Here is a 27,826-nt window from a genome sequence, read left to right on the forward strand (position 1 = left end):
TGATCAGCAATTAAAACAACAAATTATAATACACACAACAGTTAAGATAAATCGCAAAGATGCTATGTGATTGAAAGGCACCAGTTCTTAAAAGCTATATTCTGAAGGATTCCATTCATATGACATTCTGGAAAAGGCAAAACTGAAGGAACAAAAACAAGTTAGTCATCACCAAGGGGTAGAGGGAGGATTTAGTTACAAAAGGATCTGAGGGAATTTTGGAGTGGGATGGAATTGTTTGTGTCTCAATTGAGGTGTGGGTTAGGTGACTGAATGAGTTTGTCAAAACACACAGAGCTATACACTTGAAAGAAGTTTTGTTATATAGAATTTTTTATCAATTTAAAAAAGATTTAAAAATAAGAGGGAATTCCACAAAGATGAAATAAAAACTAAACATTCCTGGTACTTACTAGACTCTTTAAAGTCTTTTTCTATTCTCCCCTTCTCTCCCTGAGCAAGAACTACTCATGACTGAAAGCTCTTAAAAATAATTTTCTTACTCAGATATTATTTTTAAAAAGAGTGAAATTCATGACTTACAAAGTATTTTCTTCCGGCCTTTGAGTCATTTTTACCATTTTTTCAACAAATAATTATTGATCACCTATAAGCAGATGTCTTTCTGAGCTCTCACTTACAACTGAATCTGAACAGTTAGAGCTGAAGGAATCCTTAGAAATCATTCAGTCTATGTGGCAGATGAAGTAACTGAGGCTCTGAAAAGTGAAAGTCACTCACCCAGTGCCACCCAGAAAGTTGGTAGCAGAATCCCAGCCAGGACTTAAGAGTGTCTCATGGGGCTTCAGTCTTTTCACTGTGCTCAGCTTTGCAGCCCCTGAACTTTAGGCTAAGAAGCTAATAGCTGCTTTGAGAAGTGATTTCTTTAGCTGTATGAATGTACCCTTTAGTGGTGGGATTTACAAAGTGTGATGGGGGTGCAGGGAAATATTTGGGACAAGGCACTGTATCCTGAGCTTCTGGAAACTCACTTCACAAGCTGCTTCCCTTCCCTAAGAGGAGTCCTTCTTACAGCACAACAGGAACAACAGAAACAGATTGCAAGGAAAAATCACTAGTAGGTACCTGGAAGTGGCAAGATCCTTCTCCTATTACCATCAGGGCTTTGCTTTTACCCAAGAGAAGTGAGAACCTTCTTGAACTGGTGAGGTGGAGCTCCCTAATAACACCTCAAGATAAAGAAAGGCACTCTTGAAGTGTCATCATTTAGGCAAATACATAAAAGGATGGATAACCAAAGGGTAAGAGCTGGTAAATCCCAAAGGCATGAGCAATGCAAACTGAGGGACATTCTAGCATCCAGATCATTGAAGGAAACTAAAGAGACATGACAAGTAAATGGAACTCATAATTATTTTGAATGCTTTGTTATAAGGCAGTGTTATTAGAAAATTGAGGGAAATCTGAATGTTTCTATATACAAGATAACGGAATCAGATATATCAATGTTAATTTCCTGATTTTGGTGGCAGTTCTGTGGTTATGTAGGAGTGTTTTTATTTGTAGAAAAGGTATGAAATACATTTATATGAATAAAGTACATATCTGAAGTACAAAATGTACATTTTGTACATTTAATACAATGTATGAAGTACAAAATGTATGAAGTACAAAATGTATGAAGTACAAATATATGAAGTGTGAGTGGGGGACACCAGAGTAGCAACTTATTCTCAAAGACTAGGGGACAAAAGAGTTCTTTATACTATTCCTATAATTTTTCTCTAAGTATGGGATTGATTCAGAATTAAAATATTTAAAATGTGAGGACATTTTTTTTTTAAATTATACTTTAAGTTCTGGGGTACATGTGCAGAACATGCAGGCCTCTTACACAGATATATACATGCCATAGTGGTTTGCTGCATCCAACCTCCTGTCATTTACAGTAGGTATTTCTCCTAATGCTATCCCTCCCCTAGCCCCCCACCCCAACAGGCTTCAGTGTGTGATGTTCCCCTCCCTGTATCCATGTATTCTCACTGTTCAACACCTACTTATGAGTGAGAACATGTGGTATTTGGTTTTCTGTTCCTGTGTTAGTTTGCTGAGAATGATGGTTTCCAGATTCATCCATGTCCCTACAAAGGACATGAACTCATCCTTTTTTATGGCCACATAGTACTCCATGGTGTATATGTGCCACATTTTCTTTATCCAGTCTATCATTGATGGGCATTTGGGTTGGTTCCAAGTCTTTGCCATTGTAAACAGTGCCACAATGAATATAGGTGTGCATGTGTCTTTATAATAGAATGATTTATAATCCTCTGGGCATATACCCAGTAATGGGATTGCTGGGCCAAATAGTATTCCTATTTCTAGATCCTTGAGGTTGCCACACTGTCTTCCATGTGAGGACATTTTCTATGTTATCCTTATAAAACTAAGCAGATATGTCTGTATTCTTTAGAGCCCCTTTGAGATAGAGATAGTCTATAATTGATGGGCAAATAAGTAGATGTGATAAAATGTATTTTTTTAATAAATGAAAGGTAAGCACAGCAAGAGGTAAGTAAAGGAATTTGAAGGATAAGAGATTGAGTTTGGAGGAAATGGGCAGGGGAGAAAGGAAGAGCTTCCTCGGCGTTTAATAATTTTTCATAAGCAGGGGAGTCAGCCAAACATATATTCGGGATTTGCCTCCAAGCAGTTCAAATTCTGGAACCCTAGGACAGCTTCCTTTAGGACTCCTATGTCCAGGGACCATAATCCAGCCCAACAAACAGTGTCCTGAGAGTCCTGAAACCTGGACTCTAGTCCCCCATTTGTCCCCAACTGCCAATTCAGTCTTGGGCAAAACAACCTGTAAATGAAGCATTTGGACTAAAATGGTGTTTGAGAATCCCTAAAAAACTTAAAAGGCTTTTGATTCTTGAACAAAATGATAAAATTTAGAAAGGAAATGCAGCATAGAAAGAAATAGATGGACAAATTGAAAATATAAGTTATTTTCATCTGAGATACCCAATAACTAAAGGAATAGTTCCTGCCACCCCACTTCCTTCTCTTTGAAAAAAGAAATGTAAGAACTCTTAATTTGAACAGCACAGAGAACACTGCCCTCCCTTCTCACATCTTAGATAACAGCAAGAGAGTTCTCTTAAATAGAATGTTCTATTTATGAATCCTAAAAATTCAAATGCATCATTGCAGAACTATTACAGCATGTTTTCCAAATATTAGAATAAATTTACACTGTAACATTCCAAGGCTGGAGCACCTACCACTTTGCTGTCAGCCTAAAATGACTTTATGCCATTACTGATTTTGTTTTTGACCCATACTTTATTTAAAATGTATTACTTTAAAATTTACTCACATGTGTAAATGTTTAATCTTTATTTTTGTTACAGATTTCTAATAATTTTCTTGTGGTCAGACACTAGAGTTTATATGAAACCAATTATTCAGCATTCATTGAGGCTTAAATTATCGAAGACACAGTTTTTGCAAATGTTACATGACAGCCTGGGAAGAACATCTTTTCCCCAGTTGTCAGGGAGAAGAGAGCTCTCTGTGTATTTACTAAGTTGTTTATTAAGTATGTTACTAAGATATTTCCTATCATTACTAATATTTTGAATGTTTCAGTTATCAATAACTGAGCAAGTTATATTAAAATCCAACATTGTGAACATGTATCTGACAGTTTCTCTTTGTAGTGTTCTGCATTTTGATTCTATTTTATTAGATGCATGCTCATTTAGAATTATTTTCTTCTTTGTGAACTTATTATGTAATGACTTTATCTCTAATAATGCTTTTTAAACAAGATATATTTTTATCATATTAATTTGGCTACTCCAAATTTCTTCTGGTTATTATTTGCCTGGTAGCTTTGTGAAAAATTATTTTACTTTCAATCTTTCAGTGCTCTCATGTTTTAGGTGTATTTCTTGTAAAAATATCTAGCTGGATTTTTTTTAGTCAGTGAGTCTAGTCCATCTGTATTTACTGTGATTATGAATGATGGTGAGTATTTAAGTAGCAATTAAAATAATCCTTTTAGAAATGGTTAGCTTTAACATTATATTAAACCAACAACCGCACTCAGGATCCTGCCCAGGGTGAATTGAGCAGGAGGGAAGTGCCATTGACAGAAAGAGGCCTTCAGTGCACATGCCTTATCTGGGCACGCTGCATACTATGGGAGCGTCTACCAGTGCACCTGCCTGCCTCTGCACAGAAAGCTGTTCTGTCTTTGCCCACTTGAGTCAGAGACAGCCAATTGAAACATTACATATGGAGAATTTTACACCTCTATCTGTAAAATGTAACATTAATGAAGATTCCCCATGCTTGTTAGCATCAAATAATTGTTGAAATAACAATATTAAAGGTAAAATACATTGTACCGTTCTATTCATGCAGTGACTCGTACATATTTGATGTGCAGAGATTTCTTATATTCCATAAAATCATTTTCAGGGTTCTGTGCTTGTGTTCTCTTAAGGCTTTCTGGTAAACTAGGTTTTCATGATTATTTCTAAGAAATTATAGGTTTTTCACTCCCACTGTGTCATTAGCCTCCTGGTGTCTTTTTTTTTTTTTTCCAAATTCATCCAGAGAAGTCTAAAAAACTAAAATAATATCTTAACTGAGATAGAAGTACAAAATTGTTTGAAACTTCCAGAAATAGGATGGCTGTGGAATTCACCTCTGGGAAATCAACAATAATGTGAGTGATAGTAAAATAATAGCTGTCATGCTAAGGTGTATGTGTGTGTATGTATATATGTATGCATGGATGTATATGTATGAAATCCCCACTTAAATATAAGAAACCCAAGACGAAGAAAATTTGTATTTTACTCCCTTCCAATGCTATAACAAAATACTTCAGACTGGCTAATTTATAAACAACAGAAATTTTATGGTAAATGACTTTTATCTCATTTTTTAAAAAAAAGAATTAAAAAATCGATGTATACAAAGAAGTGGCCAGGGGAATTGGCCATATGAAAGTCATTGATACCATTGCAAGAGTAGTTTCAGGGAAAAGTGCAAACCAAGACTCAAGAGCGGGTTGAAAAAGAGTGCATTAAAAAAGCAACAAACATAACTCAAGAAATTTTGTTGGGAATAGAGATCAAAGTGATGGGTTGAGGAGGGGATGAGCCTTGGGGAATGTCGACGTTAAAGGAGGTTTTATTGTTTAGGACAAAATATAGCAGGTCATGTGTGTGCCCTGAGAGGAATGATCCAGTAGACATACAAAGTGATTGTGAGGTAAAGAATAATGACTGAAGGAGGGAATGTCACTGGGATGGTGACAGAGACCAGGATCCAGATCACTCAGGTAAAGTTTTATCTTTGATAGGAGCAGGAAGGATACCTTAATTAGGCACAGAAGAGAAGGCCAAGTTTGTAATTGCTGATCCAAATAAGTAAGCAGTTTGAGTACTGGGAAAATGGAATGTTTATTGATTGTTTCCGTTTTTCATTTGAGAAAATGGGTAAAGTCATTGGCTGAGAACTAGGGTGAGGGATTTGCAAATTTAAGACAAGGAAAACATGTGCTATCCAAAAGATTATTGCTAAGGCCAATGTTGAGGAGCTTTTTCCTTTTTTAATTTTTTTAAATTTTACTTCATGTTTGGGGATACATGTGCAGATCTTGCAGGATTGTTACATGCCATAGCGGCTTGCTGCCTCCATCCCCCGTCACCTACATTAGGTATTTTTCCTAATGTTATCCCTCCCCAGTCTCCTCACCCCTACTATGCCTCATATTACCTCCCCACCCCCCGACAGACCCCAGAGTGTGATGCTCCCCTCCCTGTGTCCATGTATTCTCACTGTTCAATACCTATTTATGAGTGAGAACATGTGGTGCTTGGCTTTCTGTTCTTCTGTCAGTTTGCTGAGAATGATGGTTTCCAGCTTCATCTATTTCCCTGTAAAGGATATGAACTCATCCTTTGTTATGGCTGCATAGTATTCCATGGTGTATATGTGCCACATTTTCTTTATCCAGTCTATCATTCATGGGCATTTGGGTTGGTTCCAAATCTTTGCCATTGTAAACAGTGCTGCAATGAATATACATGTGCATATATATGTCTTTATAATAGAATGATTTATAATCCTTTGGGTATATACCCAGTAATGGGATTGCTGGGTCAAATAGTATTTCTATTTCTAGATCCTTGAGGAATTGCCATACTGTCTTCCACAATGGTTGAATTAATTTACACTACCAACAGTGTTCCTATTTCTACACATCCTCTCCAGCATCTGTTGTCTCCAGATTTTTTTTGTTTTGTTTCATTTTGTTTTTTAAATTTTACTTTAAGTTCTGGAGTACATGTGCAGATTGTGCAGGATTGTTGCATAGGTACATACATGGAAAGGTGGTTTGCTGCCTCCGTCCCCTGTCATCTATATCTTGCAATTCTCCCCATGTTATCCCTCCCTAACCTTCCCACCCTCATCCCTCCCAAACCCCCAGCAACAGACCCCAGTGTGTGATGCTCCCCTCCCTGTGTCCATGTGTTCAACACCCATCTATGAGTGAGATCATGCAGTGTTTGATTTTCTGTTCTTGTGTCTGTTTGCTGAGAATGATGGTTTCCAGATTCATCCATGTCCCTACAAAGGACATGAATTCATTGTTTTTTATGGCTGCATAGTATTCCATGGTGTATATGTGCCACATTTTCTTTGTCCGGTCTATCATTGATGGGCATTTGGGTTGTTTCCAGATCTTTGCTATTGTAAGCAGTGTCGCAATGAACATATGCATGCATGTGTCTTTATAATAGAACAATTTATAAACCTTTGGGTGTATACCCAGTAATGGGATTGCTGGGTCACATGGAAATTCTATTTCTAGATCCTTGAGGAATTGCCACACTATTTTCCATAGTAGTTGAACTAATTTACACTCCAAGAGTGTAAAAGTGTTCCTGTTTCTCCACGTCCTCTCCAGCATCTGTTCTTTCAAGTTTTTTTAATGATTGCCATTCTAACTGGTGTGAGGTGGTATCTCAATGTGATTTTGATTTGCATTTTTCTAATGACCAGTGATGATGAGCATTTTTTTATGTTTGTTGGCCGCGTATATGTCTTCTTTTGTAAAGTGCCTGTTCATATTCTTCGCCTACTTTTGAATGGGTTTTTTTCTTCTTGTAAATCTGTTTTAGTTCTTTGAAGATTCTGGATATTAGCCCTTTGTCAGATGCGTAGATTGCAAAACTTTTTCCCATCCTGTTAGTTGCCTGTTCACTCTAATGATTGTTTCTTTTGCTGTACAAAAGTACTTCATGACTAAAACACCAAAAGCATTGGCAACAAAAGCCAAAATAGACAAATGAGACCTGTCTCCAGATTTTTTTAATGATCGCCATTCTAATGGGCATAAGATGGTATCTCAATGTGGTTTTGATTTGCATTTCTCTAATGACCAGTACTGATGAGCATTTTCTTGTATGTTTGTTGGCTGCATAACTGTCTTCTTTGGAAAACTATCTGTTCATATCCTTTGCTCACTTTTTGATGGGGTTATTTTTTTCTTGTGTATTTCTTTTAATTCCTTGCAGATTCTAGATATTAGCCCTTTTTCAGATGGGTAGCTTGCAAATTTTTTTTCCCATTCTGTTGGTTACCAGTTCATTCTAAATGATTTTTTCTTTTGCTGTGCAGAAGCTCTTAAATTTAATGATATCCCATTTGTCTATTTTGGCTTTCGTTGCCATTGCTTTTGATGTTTTAGTCATGAAGTCCTTGCCTATGCCTATATCCTGAATGGTATTGTGTAGGTTTTCTTCCAGAGTTTTCATGGTGTTATAGGTCTTATGTTTAAGTCTTTAATCCATCTGGAGTTAATTTTTGTATAAGGTGTAAGGAAGGGGGTCAGTTTCAGCTTTCTGACATGGCTAGCCAGTTTTCCCAACACCATTTATTAAATAGGGATTTTTTTCCCCATTGCTTTTCTCAGTTTTATCAAAGATCAGATGGTTATAGATGTATGGCATTACTTCCAAGGCCTCTGTTCTGTTCCATTGGTCTATATCTCTGTTTTGGTACCAGTACCATGCTGTTTTGATCACTGTAGCCTTACAGTATAGTTTGAAGTCAGGTAGCATCATGCCTCCAGTTTTGTTCTTTTTGCTTAGAATTGTCTTGGCTATGCACGCTCTTTTTTGGTTCCATGTGAAGTTTAAGGTGGATTTTTTCCAGTTCTGTGAAGAAGGTCAATAGTAGCTTGATGAAGATAGCATTGAATCTGTAAATTACTTTGGGTAGTGTGGCCATTTTCATGATATTAATTCTTCCTAATCATAAGCATGGACTGTTTTTCCATCTGTTTGTGTCCTCTCTTATTTCCTTGAGTAGTGGTTTGTAGGTCTCCTTGAAGAGGTACCCTGTTAGTTTTATTCCTTGGTATTTTATTCTCTTTGTAGTAATTGTGAATGGGAGTTCGCTCATGATTTGGCCCTCTGTTTGTCTGTTATCAGTGTACAGGAATGCTTGTGATTTTTGCAAATTGATTTTGTATCCTGAGACACTGCTGAAGTTGCTTATCATCTTAAGATTTTGGGCTGAGATGATGGGGTCTTCTAAATATACAATCATGTCGTCTGCAAATAGAGACAATTTGACTTCCTCTTTTCCTAATTGAATACCATTTATTTCTTTTTCTTGCCTGATTCCTCTGGCTAGAACTTCCAGTACTATGTTGAATAGGAATGGTGAGAGAGGGCACCCTTGTCTGGTGCCAGATTTCAAAGGGATAGCTTCCAGTTTTTGCCCATTCAGTATGATATTGGCTGTGGGTTTGTCATGAATACCTTTATTATTTTGTGATACATTCCATCAATACCTAGTTTATTGAGAGTTTTTAGCATAAAGGGATGTTGAATTTTGTCAAAGGCCTTCTCTGCATCTATTGAGATAATCATGTGGTTTTTGTCTTTGGTTCTGTTTATACGGTGGATTACGTTTATAGACTTGTGTATGTTGAACCAGCTTTGCATCCCCAGGATGATCATGATGGATAAGCTTTTTGATGTGCTGTTGCAATTGGTTTGCAAGTATTCTACTGAAGATTTTTCCATCTATGTTCATCATCAATATTGCCCTGAAATGTTATTTTTTAGTTGTGTCTGTGCCAGATTTTGGTATCATGATGATGTTGGCCTCATAAAATCAGTTAGGGAGGATTCCTGCTTTTTTATTGTTTGAATAGTTTTAGAAGGAATGATGCCAGCTCCTCTTCGTATGTCTGGTAGAATTCGTCTGTGAACTCCGTCTGGACTTGGACTTGTTTTGGTTGGTAAGCTATTAATTGCTGCCTCAACGCTTAGCCCTTGTAATTGTTTTATTCAGGGTTTTGACTTCTTCCCAGTTTAGTCTTGGGAGGGTGTAAGTGTACAGATATTTATCCATTTCTTCTAGATTTACTGGTTTATGTGCATAGAGCTGTTTATAGTAATCTCTGATGGTAGTTTGTATTTCTATGGAATCAGTGGTGATATCCCCTTTATCATTTTTTATTGCATCTATTTGATTCTTCTCTCTTATTAGTGTGGCTTGTGGTCTATTTTGTTCATCTTTTCAAAAAAACAGCTCCTGGATTTATTGTTTTTTTCAGGGCTTTTTTTGTATGTGTATGTGTCTATCTCCTTTGTTTCTGCTCTGATCTTAGTTATTTCTTGTCTTCTGCTAGTTTTTGGATTTGTTTTCTCTTGCTCCTCTAGCTCTTTTAATTATTATGATAGGGTGTCAATTTTAGCTTTTTCTTCGCTTCTTATGTAGGCATTTAGTGCTATAAATTTCTCTCTAGACACTGCTTTAAATGTGTCCCAGAGATTCTGGTATGTTGTGTCACTGTTTGAAACCAATGGGAACAAAATCTTTATTTCTGCCTTCATTTCATTGTTTATCCAGTAGTCATTCAGCAGCAGGTTGTTCATTTTCCATGTAGTTGTGCAGTTTTGAGTGAGTTTCTTAATCCTGAGTTCTAGTTTGAGATTGCACTGTGGTCTGAGAGACTGGTTTTTATGATTTCTGTTGCTGTTTTATTTTTTTTTGGTTTTTTTTTTTTTTTTGCATTTCCTGAGGAGTGATTTACTTCTAATTATGTGGTCAATTTTAGAGTAAGTGTGATGTGGTGCTGAGAAGAATGTTTATTCTGTGGATTTGGGGTGGAGAGTTCTGTAGATGTCTATTAGGTCCGCTTGGTCCAGATCTGCATTGTTCAAGTCCTGGATATCCTTATTAATTTTCTGTCTCATTGATCTGTCTAATATTGACAGTGGAGTCTTAAAGTCTCCCAGTATTATTGTCTGGGAATCTAAGTCTCTTTGTAGATCATTAAAGAACTTGCTTTAAGCCGGCCGCAGTGGCTCATGCCTGTAATCCCAGCACTTTGGGAGGCCGAGGCGGGTGGATCACAAGGTCAAGAGATCGAGACCATCCTGGTCAACATGGTGAAACCCTGTCTCTACTAAAAATACAAAAAAAATTAGCTGGGCATGGTGGTGCGTACCTGTAATCCCAGCTACTCAGGAGGCTGAGGCAGGAGAATTGCTTGAATCCAGGAGGCAGAGGTTGCAGTGAGCCGAGATCACACCATTGCACTCCAGCCTGGGTAACAAGAGCAAAACTCCGTCTCAAAAAAAAAAAAAAAAAAAAAAAAAAAAAGAACTTGCTTTGTATATCTGGGTGCTCCTGCATTGGGTGCCTATATATTTAGGATAGTTAGCTCTTCTTGTTGCATTGATCCTTTTACCATTATGTAATGCCCTTCTTTGTCTCTTTTGATCTTTGTTGGTTTAAAGTCCATTTTATCAGAACTAGGATTGCAATCCCTGCTTTTTTTTTCTCTCTCTCTCCATTTGCTTGGTAAATCTTCCATCCCATTATTTTGAGTCTATGTGTGTCTTTGCATGAGATGGGTCTCTTGAATATAGCACACCAATGGGTCTTGACTTTTTACACAATTTGCGAGTCTGTATCTTTTGATTGGAGCATTTAGGCTGTTTACATTTAAGGTTAATATTATGTATGAATTTGATCCTGCAATTTGGATACTAGGTGATTGTTTTGCCCACTAGTTGAGGCAGTTTCTTCATTGCATTGTTGGTCTTTACTATTTGGTACATTTTTGCAGTGGCTAGTACTTGTTGTTCCTTTCCATGTTTAGTGCTTCCTTCAGGAGATCTTGTAAGGCAGGCCTGGTGGCAATGAAATCTCTAAGCAATTGCTTGTCCATAAAGGATTTTATTTCTCCTTCACTTACGAAGCTTAGTTTGGCTAGATACGAAATTCTGGGTTGAAAGTTCTTTTCTTTAAGATGTTGAATAATGGCCCCCATTCTCTTCTGGCTTGTAGGGTTTCTGCTGAGAGATCCACTGTAAGTCTGATGGACTTCCCTTTATGGGTAACCCAACCTTTCTCTCCGGCTTCCCTTAGCATTTTTTCCTTCGTTTCAACCCTGGTGATTCAACCCTGGACGATTATGTGCCTTGGGGTTGCTCTTCTTGATGAGTCTCTTTGTTGTGTTCTCTGTATTTACTAGATTTGAATGTTGGCCTGCCTTGCTAGGTTGGGAAAGTTCTCCTGGATAATATCCTTAAGAGTGTTTTCCAGCTTGGATTCATTCTCCCTGTCACATTCAGGTAAACTGATCAAACATATGTTAGGTCTTTTCACATAATCCCATATTCTTGGAGGCTTTGTTCATTTCTTTTCATTCTTTTTTCTCTAATCTTGCCTTCTCATTTTATTTCATTGAGTTGGTCTTCACTCTCTGCTATCCTTCTTCTGCTTGACTGATTCGGCTATTGAAACTTGTCTATGCTTTGTGAAGTTCTCATGCTATGTTTTTCAGCTCCATCCAGTTGTTTATGTTCTCCTCTTAGCTGGTTATTCTAGTTAGCATTTCATCTAACCTTTTTCAAGGTTCTCAGTTTCTTTGCTTTGGGTTAGAACATGTTCCTTTAGCTCAGAGAAGTTTGTTATTACCCACCTTCCGAAGCCTCCTTCTGTCAGTCCATCAAACTGATTCTCCATCCAGTTTTGTTCCCTTGCTTGTGAGGAGTTGTGATTCCTTGGAGGAGGAGCGGCATTCTGGTTTTTGATGATTTCATCCTTTTTGCACTGGTTTCTTCTCATCTTTGTGGATTTATCTACCTTTGGTCTTTGAAGTTGGTGACTTTCAGATGGGGTTTCTGAGTGGACATCCTTTCTGTTGATGTTGAAGCTATTTCTGTTTTTAAGCTTTCCTTCTAACAGTCAGGTCCCTCTGCTGTAGAACTGCTAGTAGTCCACTCCAGACCCTGCTTGCCTGGGAATCACCTGTGGGGGCTGCAAAACAGCAAGGATTGCTGCCTGTTCCTTCCTCTGGTAGCTTTGTCCCAGAAGGGTACCTGCCAGAGGTCAGCCAGAGCTCTCCTGTAAGAGGTATCTCTTTGGATATATGGGGGTCAGAGAGCCACTTGAGGAGGCAGTCTGTCCCTTATCAGAGCTCAAGTGCTGTGCCGGAAGCTCCATTGCTCCCTTTGGAGCTGCTGGGCAGGGATGTTTAAGTCTGCTGCAGTGGAACTCACAACCACCACTTTTCCTAGGTGCTCTGTCCCAGGAAGGTGGGGCTTCATTTATTAAGTCTCTGACGTGCTGCTGCCTTTTCTCAGAGATGCCCTGCCCAGCAAGGAGGTAGTCTAGTCACAGTTTGCCTGCAGAGGTGTTGCTGAGCTGCTGCAGGCTCCACCAAGCTGCTGTGTAAACTTCCTCGCAATTTTGTTTACACAGGTAAGGTTAGAACTGCCTTGGGAATGGCAGACTGCCTCAGTAATGGTGGATGCCTTTCCCCCACTGAGCTCAACTGTCCTGGGTCAATCTTAAACTGCTGTGCTGGCTGCAAAACTCTCAAGCCAGTGCATTTCAGTTTGCTGGTCTTTGTGGGGGTGGGGCCTGCCTGCCAAGCCAAATCACTTAGCTCCCTGCCTTCATCCCCCTTTTTTTCAGGGGAATGGGCTGCTCTGTCTCAAAGAACACTATTCCAGGTGCCAGTTATAATGGCCACCCAGATTTGTGCTGGAAACTGACAGTGCTTGTCGGCCCAGTGGGAATATCCTGGTCTGTGTGCTGTAAAGACCATGGGAGAAGCACAGTATCTGAACCTATCTGAATCAGAGTGCTGGAATGGCCTCCATTGGGTGGGGGTGGGAGTCCTCCAGCCTGTTGCACTTCCTGAGTGAGGCAATGCCTCACCCTGCCTCAGTTTGTTCTCCTTGGGCTACACCCACTGTCCAACCAGTCCCATTGAGACGAACCTGGTATCTCAGTTGAAAATGCGGAGATCACTCGCCTTCTGCATTGCTCTTGCTGGAAACTGCACTCTGGAGCTGTTCCTATTCAGTCATCTTGATGGAAGTCCCTTTGAGGAGCTTTTTCTTTATGTTCTCTTCTAGGAGTTTTATGGTTTTGGATCTTATTACATTTAGGTTTGTAATCCATTTTGAGTTTATTTTTGTGTGTGGTGAAAGGATAAGACTTCAGTTTCTCTCTCTCTCTCTTTTTTTTTTTTTTGCATGTGGAATTCTAGCTATCCTAGAACCATTTATTGAAAAGACTATCCTTTCCCTATTACATCTTCTTGGTGCCCTTGTTGAAAGTTTGTTGACAATATATGTTTGGATTTATTTATGGGATCTCTATTGTGTTCCTTTGGTCTATGTTTCTGTTCTTATGCCAGTATGATACTGTTTTGATTACTATTTAAAGCAGGAAGTGTGGATGTTTCTCACTTTTTGTTTCTCACTATTGCTTTGTCTATTTGGAGTTTTTTATACTTTCACACCAAGTTTAGGATTGTTTTTTATATTTCTGTAAAGAATGCCATTGAAATTTTGACCAGAACTGTGTTAAATCTGTATTTTGCTTTGGCAGTATGGACATTTTTAACAATATTAATTATTCCCATTAATGAACATGGGATATCTTTCCATTTATTTGTGTCTTCAATTCCTTTAAGCAATGTTTTATAGTTTTTAGTGTACAAAAACTTTACACTTTTGGATTAAATTTATTGCTGGGTATTTTTTGGATGCCATGATAAATGGGATTGATTTACTGATTTCTTTTTCAGCGAGATTATTATTTGTATATAGTAATACTACTGACTTTTTAAAATGTTGATTTATATCCTCTAATTTTACTGAATTCATTTAGAAGTTCTGTGGTTTTGTTTTTGTTTGTTTTGGTGGAGTTTTGGGGGGTTTCTACATATAGAACATGTCATCTGCAAAAGATAATTTTACTTCTTTCTTTCTAATTTAGATGTCTTTTATTTCTTTTTCTTCTTTCCTCTTGCTAATACTTCCAGTACTACGTTAAATAGAAGTGGTGAAAGTAGGTATCCCTGCCTTGTACTAGATCGTAGCAGAAAAGCTTTTAATTGTTCCTTACTTATGATGTTAGTGGTTGGTTTTTCATTAACGACCTTTATTATGTTGAGGAACTTTCCTTTTACCTAAACTGCTAAGACTTTTTATCCCATAAGCATGCTGAACTTTGCAAAGTGCTTTTTCTGCATCAATTGAGATAATCATGCAGTTTTTAACCTTTCATTCTATTAATGTGATGTATCATATTGATTACCTGTATATGTTAAACCAGTCTTGCTTGCCAGGTAAATCCTGACATATATATGACATATGTCATTATACATGACATATAATCATATATATGTCATGTATAATTTTTTTGATGTGTTGTTGAATTTGGTTTCCTAATTTTTTTTGAGGATCTTTTCATCAATGTTCATCAGAGATATTGGCCTGTAGTTTTCTTTTCTTGCAGTGTCTTTGTCTGGCTCAGGTATCATGGTGATGCTAGCCTTATAAAATACATTTGGAAGTATTCCATTTAGCTCTATTTTTTGAAAGAGCTTAATAAGTATTGGAAATAAGAGGCCAGGCACAGTAGCTCATACCTGTAATCCCAGTACTTTGGCACGCTGAGGTGAGTGGATCACTTGAGGTCAGGAGTTCAAGACCAGCCTGGCCAATATAATGAAAGCTGTCTCTACTAAAAACGCAAAAAATCAGGAGGTATGGTGGCATACATCTGTAATCCCAGTACCTCAGGAGGTTGAGGCAGGGTAATCACTTTAACCTGGGAGGGGGAGGTTGCAGTGAACTGAGATTGTGCCACTGTACTCCAGCCTGGGCAACAAAGTGAGTCAGATTCCATATCAAAAAGAAAAAGAAAAGTATTGGTAATAATTCCCAATGTTTGGTAGAATTCAGCACTGAAGCCATCTGATCCTGGGCTTTCATTTCTAGTGAGGATTTTAATTTCAATCTTCAGTCTATTTGTTATTTATCTCTTCCAGATTTATATTTATTCCAGATTCAATCATTGTAGGTCATATTTTTCTAGGAATTTATTCATTTCCTTTAGATTATCCAATTTGTTGGCATATAATTTTTTCATAATAGTCCCTGTATAAGACTATTCTTGCATTTCTATTTAAAAAAAAAAAAAAGTAGTTCAATTAGCTCATGATTCTGCAGGCTGTACAAGCATGGTACCAGAATCTGCTCAGTTTCTGGGGAGGCCTCAGAGATCTTTCACTCATGGCAGAGGTGGGAGTAGGCAGGTCACATGGTAAAAGCAGGAGCAAAAGACAGTTGGTTGGGGTGGGGGAGATGCCACACTTTAGAATAACTAGATCTAATGAGAACATACTCACTATTGTGAGGACAGCACCAAGCCTTAAGGGAATGGCCCTGGTGACCCAAACACCTCCCACCAGGCTCCACTTCCATCATTAGGGATTACAATTCAACATGAGATTGGGATGGGCACAAATATCAAAACTGTATCATTCTGCCCCTGGCCTCCTCCAGATTTCATGCTCTTCTCACACTGAAAAATACAATCATATTGTAAAAGTTTCAAGATGGCCGATTAGAAGCAGCTCCAGAATGCAGTTCCCAGCGAGACACAGAAGCTGAGTGATCTCCGCATTTCCAAATGAGGTACCAGGTTCATTTTAATGGGACTGGTTGGACAGAGGGAGTAACCCAAAGAGGACAAACTGAGGTAGGGTGGAGTACAACTGATAGAAGGATCAAGGGCTCTCCCACTCTGGGATTCTGGTTCAGATACAGCACTTCACCCAAGCCCTCTGAAACTCACAGAACAGAAGATCTTTGCTGGGCTGAAAAGCAGCTGCAAGTAACCTGAACAGAGCCGGGCAGCAAACCCAGCTGATGCCATGGACTGTTGGCAAAGAACAAAGTAGACACACTGGCTAATGACTAAAAAGAGCTACCCACGCCCTCCCAGAAAGAAGGAGAACTAAAAGCAGGGAATCAGGAGAAATAGCTAGGCAGGTCCCTCCCCGACAAAGCCCAGCAAACCGAAGCCCTCTTGCATAAGAGTTTTACAGCCAGCTCAAGCTGCTGCACTTCAAGCTCAACCCAGAACAATCGAGCTCAGTGGGAGGAAGGGTAGCCACCACTGCAGAGGTGGGTCTAATCTTCCAGTATAAGCAAAAGACACAGGAAATATATGCAGCAGCTCCACTGAATCCATGGCAGCCCAGTAGCACCTCTGCAGACAGACAAAGGAAATGCTGCCACCCCAAGCAGCGCCCTGAGATCAAAGCTAGATAAATCCAAAAATATAGGAAGAAACCAGCACAAAAAGGATGAAACCATCAAAGACCAGAACACCTCACCTCCACCAAGGGATCACAGCTCCTCACCAGCAAGGGAACAAAACCGGATGGGGAATGAATCTCCCAAATTGACAGAAGCAGGCTTCAGAATGTGGGTAATAACAAACTTCTCTGAGCTAAAGGACTATGTTCTAACCTAATGCAAAGAAACTAAAAACTTTGAAAAAGTGTTAGACAAAATGCTAACCAGAATAACCAACTTAGAGAAGAACATGAACGACTTGATGGAGCTGAAAAACACAGCATGAGAACTTCACAAAGCATACACAAGTTTCAATAGCCCAATCAATCAAGCAGAAGAAAAGATATAAGAGACTGAAGATCAACTCAGTGAAATAAAATGAGAAGGCAAGATTAGAGAAAAAAAGAGTGAAAGGAAATGAACAAAGCCTCCCTAATATATGTTTGATTGGTATACCTGAATGTGACAGGGAGAATGAATCCAAGCTGGAAAACACTCTTAAGGATATTATCCAGGAGAACTTTCCCAACCTAGCAAGGCAGGCCAACATTCAAATCCAGGAAATACAGAGAACACAACAGAGATACTCCTCAAGAAGGGCAACTCCAAGGCAGATTCACCAGGGGCGAAATGAAGGAAAAAATGCTAAGGGCAGCCAGAGAGAAAGGCTGGGTTACCCACAAAGGGAAGCCCATCAGACTCACAGTGGATCTCTTGGCAGAAACTCTACAAGCCAGAAGAGAGTGGGGTAATTATTCAACATCCTTAAAGAAAAGAACATTCAACCCAGAACTTCATATCCAGCCAAACTAAACTTCACAAGTGAAGGAGAAATAAAATCCTTTATGGACAAGCAATTGCTCAGAGATTTCATTGCCACCAGGCCTGCCTTACAAGAGCTCCTGAAGGAAGCACTAAATATGGAAAGGAACAACCAGTACCAGCCACTACAAAAATGAACCAAATGTTAAAGATCAACAGTGCAATGAAGAAACTGTGCAAACCAATGGGAAAACAACCAACCAGTATCAAAATGGCAGGATCAAATTCACACATAACAATATTAATGTTAATTGTAAATGGCCTAAATGCCCCAGTCAAAAGACACAGACTGGCAAACTGGATAAAACGTCAAGACTCATTGGTGTGCTGTATTCAGGAAACCCATCTCATGTGCAGTGACACACATAGACTCAAAATAAAGGGATGGAGAAGGATTTACCAAGCAAATGGAGAGCAACAAAAAAGCAGGGATTGCAATCCTAGTCTTGATAAAATGGACTTTAAACCAACAAAGATCAAAAGAGACTAAGAAGGGCATTACATAATGGTAAAAGGATCAATGCAACAAGAAGAGCTAACTAATCCTAATCTACATGCACCCAATACAGGAGCACCGAGATACAAAAAGCAAGTTCTTAATGACCTACAAAGAGACTTAGACTCCCACATAATAACCATGGGAGACTTTAACACTCCACTGTCAATTAGACAGATCAATGAAACAGAAAATTAACAAGGATATCCAGGACTTGGATGCAGATCTGGACCAAGCAAACCTAATAGACATCTACAGAACTCTCCACTCCAAATCCACAGAAATTCTTCTCAGCACCACATCACACTTAGTCTAAAATCAACCACATAATTGGAAGTAAATCACTTCTCAGCAAATGGAAAAGAACAGAAATCATTACAGTCTCTCATACCACAGTGCAATCAAACTAGAACTCAGCATTAAGAAACTAACTCAAAACTGCACAACGTCATGGAAACTGAATGTTGACTGGATAAACAATGAAATGAAGGCAGAAATAAAGATGCTATTTGAAACCAATGAGAATGAATACACAATGTACCAGAATCTCTGGGAAACATTTAAGGCAGCATCGAGAGGGAAATTTATAGTAATAAATGCCCACATGAGAAACAAGGAAAGATCTAAAATCAACACCCTATCATCAAAATTGAAAGAGCTAGAGGAGCAACATCAAAAAAACTCAAAAGCCAGCAGAAGACAAGAAATAACTAAACTCAGAGCAGAATTGAAGGAGATAGAGACACAAAAAACTTTTCAAAAAAATCAGTAAATCCAGGAGCTGGTTTTTTCAAAAGATCAACAAAATAGACCTCTAGCTAGAATAATAAAAAAGAAAAGAGAGAAGAATCAAATAGATGCAATAAAAAACGATAAAGGGGATATCACCACCGATTCCATAGAAATACAAACTACCATTAGAGATTATTACAAACAACTCTATGCACATAAACCAATAAATACAGAATAAATGGATAAATTCCTGGACACTTGTACCCTCCCAAGCCTAAACCAGGAAGAAGTTGAAACCCTGAATAGACCAATAACAAGGGCTGAAGTTGAGGCAGCAATTAATAGCCTACCAACCAAAAAAAGTCCAGATCCAGATGAGTTCACAGCCAAATTCTACCAGATACAAAGAATGCTGGTACTACTACTTCTGAATCTATTCCAAACAATACAAAAAAAGGGAATCCTTCCTAACTCATTTTATAAAACCAACATTATCCTGATATGAAAACCTAGCAGAGAGTCAACTAAAAAAACTTCAAACCAATATCCATGATGAACATAGACGCAAAAATCTTCAATAGAATCCTAGTAAACCAAATGTAACAGCACATCAAAAAGATTACACATCCCAATCAAGTAGGCTTTATCCCAGGATGCAAGCCTGGTTCAACATATGCAACTCTATAAACGTAATCCACCACGTGAACAGAACCAAAGACAAAAACCACAGGATTATCTCAATAGATGCAGAGAAGGCCTTCGACAAAATTCAACAGCTCTTTATGCTAAAAAAAAAAAAAAGCCCTCAATAAACGAGGTACTGATGGAACATATCACAAAATAACAAAACCTATTTACAACAAACCCATAGCCAATATCATAATGAATGGGCAAAAACTGGAAGCATTCCCTTTGAAATCTGGCACTAGACAAGGGTGCCCTCTCTCACCATTCCTATTTGATATAATATTGGAAGTTCTAGCCAGAGTAACCAGGCAAGAAAAAGAAATAGAAGAGTATCCAGTTAGGAAAGGAGGAAGTCAAATTGTCTCTATTTGCAGAGGACATGATGTATATTTAGAAGACCCCATCGTCTCAGCCGAAAATCTCCTTAAACTGATAAGCAACTTCAGCGAAGTCTCAGGATACAAAATCAATGTGCAGAAATCACAAGCCTTCCTATACACCAATAACAGACAAACAGAGAGCCAAATCAAGACCCCAGGTGGCCAAGACAATCCTAAGCAAAAAGAACAAAGCTGGAGGCATCAGGCTCCCTGACTTCAAACTATACTACAAGGCTAAATTAATCAAAACAGCATGGTACTGGTACCAAAACAGAGATACAGACCAATGGAACAGAACAGAGGCCTCAGAACCAATGCCACACATCTACAACCATCTAATCTTTGACAAACCTGAGAAAAACAAGCAACAGGGAAAAGAATCCCTGCTTAATATATGGTATTGGGAAAACTGGCTAGCCATGTGCAGAAAGCAGAAACTAGAACCTTTCCTTACACCTTACAGTAAAATTAACTCCAAATGGATGAAAGATTTAAACATAAGACCTACCACCATAAAAACCCTAGAAGAAAACTTAGGCTAAACCATTCAGGACATAGGCATAGGCAAGGACTTCATAACTAAAACACTAAAAGCAATGGCAACAAAAGCCAAAATAGACAAATGGGATCTAATTACACATAAGAGCTTCTGTACAACAAAAAAATCATTAGAGTGAACCAGCAACCAATAGAATGGGAAAAAATGTTTGCAATCTACCCATCTGTCAAAGGGCTAATATCCAGAATTTACAACGAACTACAACAGATTTACAAGAAACAAACCCATTCAAATTTGGGCAAAGGATATGAACAGACACTTTTCAAAAGACATGTATATGAGGCTAACAAACATATGAAAAAGTGTTCATCATCACTGGTCATTAGAGAAATGCAAATCAAAACCACATTGAAATACCACCTCACACCAGTTAGAATGGTGATCCTTAAGAAATCTGGAGACAACAGATACGGGAGAGGATGTGGAGAAATAGGAACACTTTTACACTGTTGGTAGAGTGTAAATTAGTTCAACCATTGTGGAAGACAGTGTGGCTATTCCTCAAGGATCTAGAAATATAAATTCCATTTGACCCAGCAATACCATTACTGGGTATATATCCAACATATTATAAATTGTTCTATTATAAAGACACATGCACACATATGTTCACTGTGGCACTCTTTACAATAGCAAAGACCTGGAACCAACCCAAATGCCCATCAATGAAAGACTGGACAAAGAAAATGTGGCACATATACACCATGGAATACTATGCAGCCATAAAAAATGATGAGTTCATGTTCTTTGTAGGGACATGGATGAATCTGCAAACCCATCATTCTCAGCAAACTGACACAAGAACAAAATCAAACACCGCATGTTGTCACTCATAGGGCGGTACTGAACAATGAGAACACATGGACACAGAGAGGGGAGCATCACACACTGGGGTCTGTTGCCAGGGGTGGGTGGGGATAGGGGAGGTTGGGGAGGGATAACATATGGAGAAATGCCAGATATAGGGAATGGAGGCAGCAAACTGCCTTTCCATATATGTACCTATGCAACAATCCTGCATGATCTGCACATGTATCCCAGAACCTAAAGCACAGTAAAAAATACATAAATATAAAAATAAAACTACAATACTATATTCCCAATAGTCTCCTTAAAAGTTTCAACTCATTTTGCTATCACTTAAAAGCCCCAAGTTCCAAGTCCAAAGCCTCATCTAGAGATGAGTTCCTTCCACCTATGAGCCTCTGAAACCAAAATAAGGTGTTTACATTCAAGATACAATGGAAGTACAGGTATGGGGTAAACATTACTATTCCAGAAGGGAGAAATCAGCCAAAAGAAAGGAGCTACAGGGACCCAGCAAGCCCAAAATCCAGCAGGGAAGTCATTAATTTTTAAAGCTACAAAATAAACTCCTTGGACTCCATGTCCCACAACCAGGGCCCATTGGTGCAAGGGGTGGGTTCCAAAGGTCTTGATCAGCCCTATCTTTGTGGCTTTGCAGGATTCAGCTCTCACACATGCTCTTCCAGGTTGGAATTTAATACCTGTGGCTTTACCAGGGGCAGGGTGCAAGCTGCCTATGGATCTACCAGTCTGTGGTCTAGAAGGCAGTGGCTCCCTGCCCACAGCTCCACTCAGCAGTTCCCCATTGGAGACTCTGTGGGGTTGGGGAGTGGGGGCCAAATCCTACCTTTTTCTTCCACACTGCCCTAGTAGCCTGTGAGGGCTGAACACCCAGGCTTTTGCATACATCCTCTGAAACTTAGGCAGATGCTTCCAAGTCCGTTTCACTCTTGCATTATGTGCACCTTCAGGCTTAATACCATGTAGAAGCTGCCAGAGCTTATGGCTTGCACCCTCTGGAGCTCTGGCCTGAGCTGAGCCTCTTTGAACCAAGGCTGAAATCAGAGCTGCTCAGATGTGAGGAGCAATGTCCCAAGGCTATGCAGGGGAATGGGTCCATGAGCCTGGCTCATGAACCCATTCTTCCCTCCTAAGCCTCTGGGCCTGTAATGGGAGGGGCTTCCATAAATATCATTGAAATGCCTTTGAGGCCTCTTCCTCACTGCCTGGATATTTACACTGGACCCACTTTTAGTTATCCAACATCCCTGGAAAGTGGTTGCTCCATAGCCTGCTTTAATTTCTCTCCCCCCAGAAAAACAAAAACAAAAACAACTTTTTATTTCTCTGTCACATGGCTAGGCTGCCAAATTCCAAACTTCTATGCTCTCCTTCCCTTTTAAGTATAAATCTCAAATTTGTCATTTCTTTGCTCCAATATCTGAGCATAGGTTGTTAGAAGCAGCCAGGCCACATCTTGAAGACTCTGCTGCTTAGAAATTTCTTTCACTAGATACCCTAAATCATCACTTTGAAGTTCAAACTTCCACAGATCCCTAGGACATGGACAGAATGCAGCTAAGCTCTTTGCTAATGCATAACACCTGTGACCTTTGCTCCAGTTCCCAATAAGTTCCTCATTTACATCTGACACCTTGTCAGCCTGGACTTCACTGTCCATATCACTGTCAGCATTTTGGTCACACCATTTAACCAGTCTCTAAGAAGTTCTAAACCTTTCCTCATTTTCCTGTCTTCTTCTGAGCCTTCTGAATTCTTCCAACTTCTGCCCATTACCCAGGTTCCAAAGCTGTTTCCACATTTTCAGGTATCTTTATAGCAATGCCCCCTCCCCTTGGTATCAATTTTCTATGTTAAGCTATCCTTGCTTTGCTATAAAGAAACACCACAGACTGGGTAATTTATAAAGAAAGAGATTTAAGTGGCTTATGGTTTTCCAGCCTATACAAGCATAGCACCAACATCTGCTTGGCCTCTGGGAAGGCCTCAGGGAGCTTTTTACTCATCTCAGAAGGTTAAGTGGGAGATGGCATGTAACATGGCAAAAGCAAGTGAGAGAAAGTGGGGAGGGGAGAGGTGCCACACATTAGACCAACTAGGTCTTGTGAGAACTCATTCCCTATCACAAAGACAGCGCCAAGCCATGAAGGAACAGCTCCCAAGACCCAAACACCTCCCACCAGGCCCCACCTCCAACACTGGGGATTACAATTCAACATGAGATTTGAGCAGGGACAAATATCCAAATTATATCAGTCCCTTATAATCCTTTTATATTTCTGATGCATCTGTTGTAATGTCTCCACTTTTATTTCTGATTTGATTTATTATTTGAGTGTTCTCATATTTCATAGTCTAGCTAGGGCTTTGTCAATTGTGTTTTGTTTTTCAAATAACTAACTCTTGGTTTGATTAATTTTTTCTATGTTTTGTATTCCCAATTTATTTTTATTCTGATCTTTAGCAAAAATAATTGATGGGAGTACATAAAACTAAAAAGATTCTATACAGCAAAGGAAACAATTAACAAAGGAAAAGACAACCTACAGACTGGGAAAATACATTTGCAAACCACATATCTAATAAGTGGTTAATATCCAAAATTCATAAAAACTCTTACAACTTAACAGCAAGAAACCAAATAACCCAGTTTTTAAAATGGGCAGAGGGCCTGAACAGATCTCTCTCCAAAGATGACATAAAAATGGCCAACAGATACATGAAAAGGTGCTAAATGTCACTAATCATCAGGAAAATGCAAATTAAAACCTATGAAATATCAGCTCACACCCCTAAAAATGTCTATTATTACAAAGAAGAAATAACAAGTATTGGTGTGGGTGTGGAGAAAAGAAAACCCTAATATACTGCTGGGGGTATGGGAGACTGGTACAGCCCCTATGGAAAACAATATAGAGATTCCTAAAGAAATTAAAAATATAACTACCATACAACCCAGCAATTCCTCTTCGGGGTATATACCCAAAAGAGAAGAAAGTACCACCTCGTAAAGATATCTCCCATGTTCATATCAACATTGTTCACAATAGCCAAGATATGGAAACAACCTAAATGTCTATCAATGGAGAAGTGGATTAAAAAAAAAACTGTGGCATACATATACAATGGGATATTATTCAGCCTTATAAAAGGAGATCCTGTCATTTGCCACAACATGGATAGGCCTCAAGGACATTATGCCAAGTGAAAAAAAGCCAGCCATAGGAAGAAAAATATTGTATGACCTCACTTATATATGGAATATTTAAAAAAAAAAAAACTCAAGTAAACAGAGATAAAGAATGAAACAATGGTTACCTCAGGACGGGTGGGCAGGGGAGAGAAAATGAGGGAATGTAGGTCAAAGGATACAAAACAGTAGATAGATAGGATGGACAAGTCTGGAGATTTAACGTGCAATATGAGGACAAAAAATTAATAAAATTGTATTGGAAATTTTTGTTAAATAAGTAAATTTTAGGCCGGGCTTGGTGGCTCACATCTGTAATCCCAGCACTTTGGGAGGCTGAGACAGGCGGATCACCTGAGGTCGGGAGTTTGAGACCAGCCTAACATGGAGAAACCCCATCTCTACTAAAAGTACAGAATTAGCCAGGCGTGGTGGTGCATGCCTGTAATCCCAGCTACTCAGGAGGCTGAGGCAGAAGAATCGCTTGAACCTGGGAGGCAGAGGTTGCAGTGACCCATGATCATGCCATTGCACTCCAGCCTGAGCAATAAGAGCAAAACTCGATCTCAAAAAAATAAAAGTAGATTTTAGCTGTTCTTATCACAAAAAAGTAACTATGTGAAGTCATTGATATGTTAATCTGCTTCATGACAGTAACCATTTTATTATCTATATGTATCCCAAAACATGTTATAAACCTCAAATATACACAATAAAATTTTAAAATCAAAAAATAAAATATTTTTTGAAAGAATAAAGGCAAACATTTGAAATAGTCATTTAGGGAGGAAAATAAAACCATGGTAAGATGATTGGGCAGTGCTGAGTGACATTCTGAATCAAGATTATCAACTTAAATGAGAGACTTGTTGGTATATTTGGATGCTTTTCTCCATAAATATGGGTCATTTGGGTACAGACATGGAGTAGGTATGACTGAGTTTAATCATTAGGTCTTTGCCAAACAAAGGGAAAAGGGGTGGAGAAGTCTAAGTTATTTGGAAGATAATGGTTATGATGACAGGCCATGAAATTTAACTGTGAGGTGGGAGTGAGTATATGAGATTACAAAGGAAGTTAGTAATTATTATCATGGGGGTAGAGTCGAAGGAATGAAGGGCACCACGAAGTGGAAGACTAGCTGGTAAGTATGGTGGGGGTGCATAGAGGGGGTGGTTAGAGAGTAGGAGGCTTGAAATCAATTTTAGAGGTCACGTAGTCATTGGCACTGAAGAGGTCAATTGAAATGATCATGGGAATGGGCAACTCAGGTAGGGTAAGAGAAATGATGGCTGAATATGAGGCAGTTCAAAACCAGAGACAGCAAGATATGGAAGTCAACAATGATAACAGACTATGAGGTGGAAGAGAGTCAGCTAGTCACTGAAGTAATGAATGTGTAAAGGAAATAATCAGGGTTTGGTGATGTCAGCAGAAGAAAACACTGGGATTTCCATGGGTGACTGAGGTAACTAGTGATGTCAGGCATGCTGGAATCTGTCCTGATAATCTCATGACAGAAGGTGGGAAACCTATTCAAGCTGGATGATGTGGACCCTAGGGCTGCTGGTTTCTCCAGCATCTGGTGTTTTAAGATCAGTATCTGAATCCAAATTTTACCACGCTAATTGTGTGAGCTTGTGAAAGACTACTGAAAATCTACCTATTCTTATCTGTAAAATGAAGACAAATGTTCAATGAATTGCCTAGTTCACAAGGAGCACTTGAAATAATGAATGCAAAAGCATTTTGCAAGCTCTAAAGTGCTATAGAAATGTTAGTTAAAATTAAAAATGTATGGGGCCAGGCGCGGTGGCTCAAGCCTGTAATCCCAGCACTTTGGGAGGCCAAGGCGGGTAGATCACGAGGTCAAGAGATTGAGACCATCCTGGTCAACATGGTGAAACCCCGTCTCTACTAAAAATACAAAAAATTATCTGGACATGGTGGCGTGTGCCTGTAATCCCAGCTACTCAGGAGGCTGAGGCAGGAGAATTGCCTGAACCCAGGAGGCGGAGGTTGCGGTGAGCCGAGATCGCGCCATTTCACTCCAGCCTGGGTAACAAGAGCGAAACTCCATCTCAAAAAAAAATTTAAAAAAATTAAAAATTTATGTCTTACATTATCATTACTAGCCTTTAAGCCAGAGCCAGAAGAATTACCTACTCATCTCTTTATATGCCACAATACATACACCATATCCTATGATTTAGAGATTACAAGGTTGAATAACACTGAACAAAAAAGCTTATAAAATGAATGAAAGAGTCTGTGACTAATGTCTCCAATGTTATTATCAACAATACTATCATTACTGTTAAGGATTAATGCTTTAAAAATTGTGAAAAAAATACGCATCTTGGTTTTTCTTTTTACCAAATCCATTGAAATGAAGAAAAAAAATATTTATTCAAAGTTAAAGTCACACAAATATTTATACTCTTTGACCTAATAATCTCATTCCCAGAACATTTTTATCATTTAATCAAACACAACATATAGTTACTCTTTTCTCTGTCCTTCAGAGAAAAGTGAAGAGCATAAGTGCACATATAATTTTTAGAGGGAATACACACATGTAATTAGCCCAACTTCTAAATATCTGTTGTCAGAAAAATCCCTAAAATGAAATAGTCCTCTAAAATATTCCCTAAAATGAAAAGGCCTAGTATCTAAAGATGAGATATTCACACTATATAATCATGAAAAGGAGTGAAAAAATCTAATTGTTTGGTGAAGACATAATGGAGTAAATATTGGCACATAAATTCAGTGGAACAATATGGAGCCATTAAAAAAATGACAACAATGAAAAACCGCAAAACAAAATCCACCAACTTGAATGCCCTTGAGTTAAGCAGGTAGAAGAACTATGAGAAGCAGCCTGGTTCTCATACAAGATGATACAAGATAGGGGAGGTTAGTCAAAGACAGTCAGAAAATGCAGAGTAGAGAGTGCTTGTAGGCCCCACATAAAGACATTCACATTAAAACATTTAAAAGTAATAAAACAAAGGAACATAGTATTGACAAACAAAATGTGTCATGGGCCAGATTTTGCCCATAGGTCTTTACTTTGTGACGCTTTCTGGAGATAGAGGAAAGTAGTCAATGGCAATATGATTATAACGTACAGACTGTATTGACATATGGACAAAAACTGGAAGTGCGTTAAAAAGGAATGTTGGCCTGGGTAGAAACTTGGCTAAATGACTTTACCCCTTTAAGCGTCAGTGTCTTCATCTGTAAAATAGAGATTTAAAAAATTGCCTCCTTTGTAAAGCTGTTGCAAAGATTAAGTGTGATTGTAAGGGCAAAGTGGGTAGAAAGGAGCCTGGCAAGTGGCAAATAAAATTCTTCTCCCCTCATTTTCCTCCTCCTCCTATTATGTTGTTATTATTAACTATTTCTGGATTTCATATCCCACCATCCTGTTCCCCTTGTTCTACT

At 38.7% G+C, this 27,826-nt stretch overlaps 1 protein-coding gene and 1 long non-coding RNA gene across 4 annotated transcripts in view; one reads left to right on the plus strand and one right to left on the minus strand.

Annotated features, from left to right (window-relative positions):
* The window catches only part of NEK11 (NIMA related kinase 11), a 292,126-nt gene that overhangs the window by 261,600 nt on the left and 2,700 nt on the right, over positions 1 to 27,826 (plus strand). The gene's annotated exons all lie outside the window — the stretch shown is intronic.
* Positions 1 to 27,826, minus strand: part of LOC141585572 (uncharacterized) — a 77,061-nt gene that overhangs the window by 17,676 nt on the left and 31,559 nt on the right. The gene's annotated exons all lie outside the window — the stretch shown is intronic.

The sequence above is a fragment of the Saimiri boliviensis genome, chromosome 9 (genome assembly GCF_048565385.1).
Source record: "Saimiri boliviensis isolate mSaiBol1 chromosome 9, mSaiBol1.pri, whole genome shotgun sequence".
In the NCBI taxonomy this organism is placed as follows: domain Eukaryota; kingdom Metazoa; phylum Chordata; class Mammalia; order Primates; family Cebidae; genus Saimiri; species Saimiri boliviensis.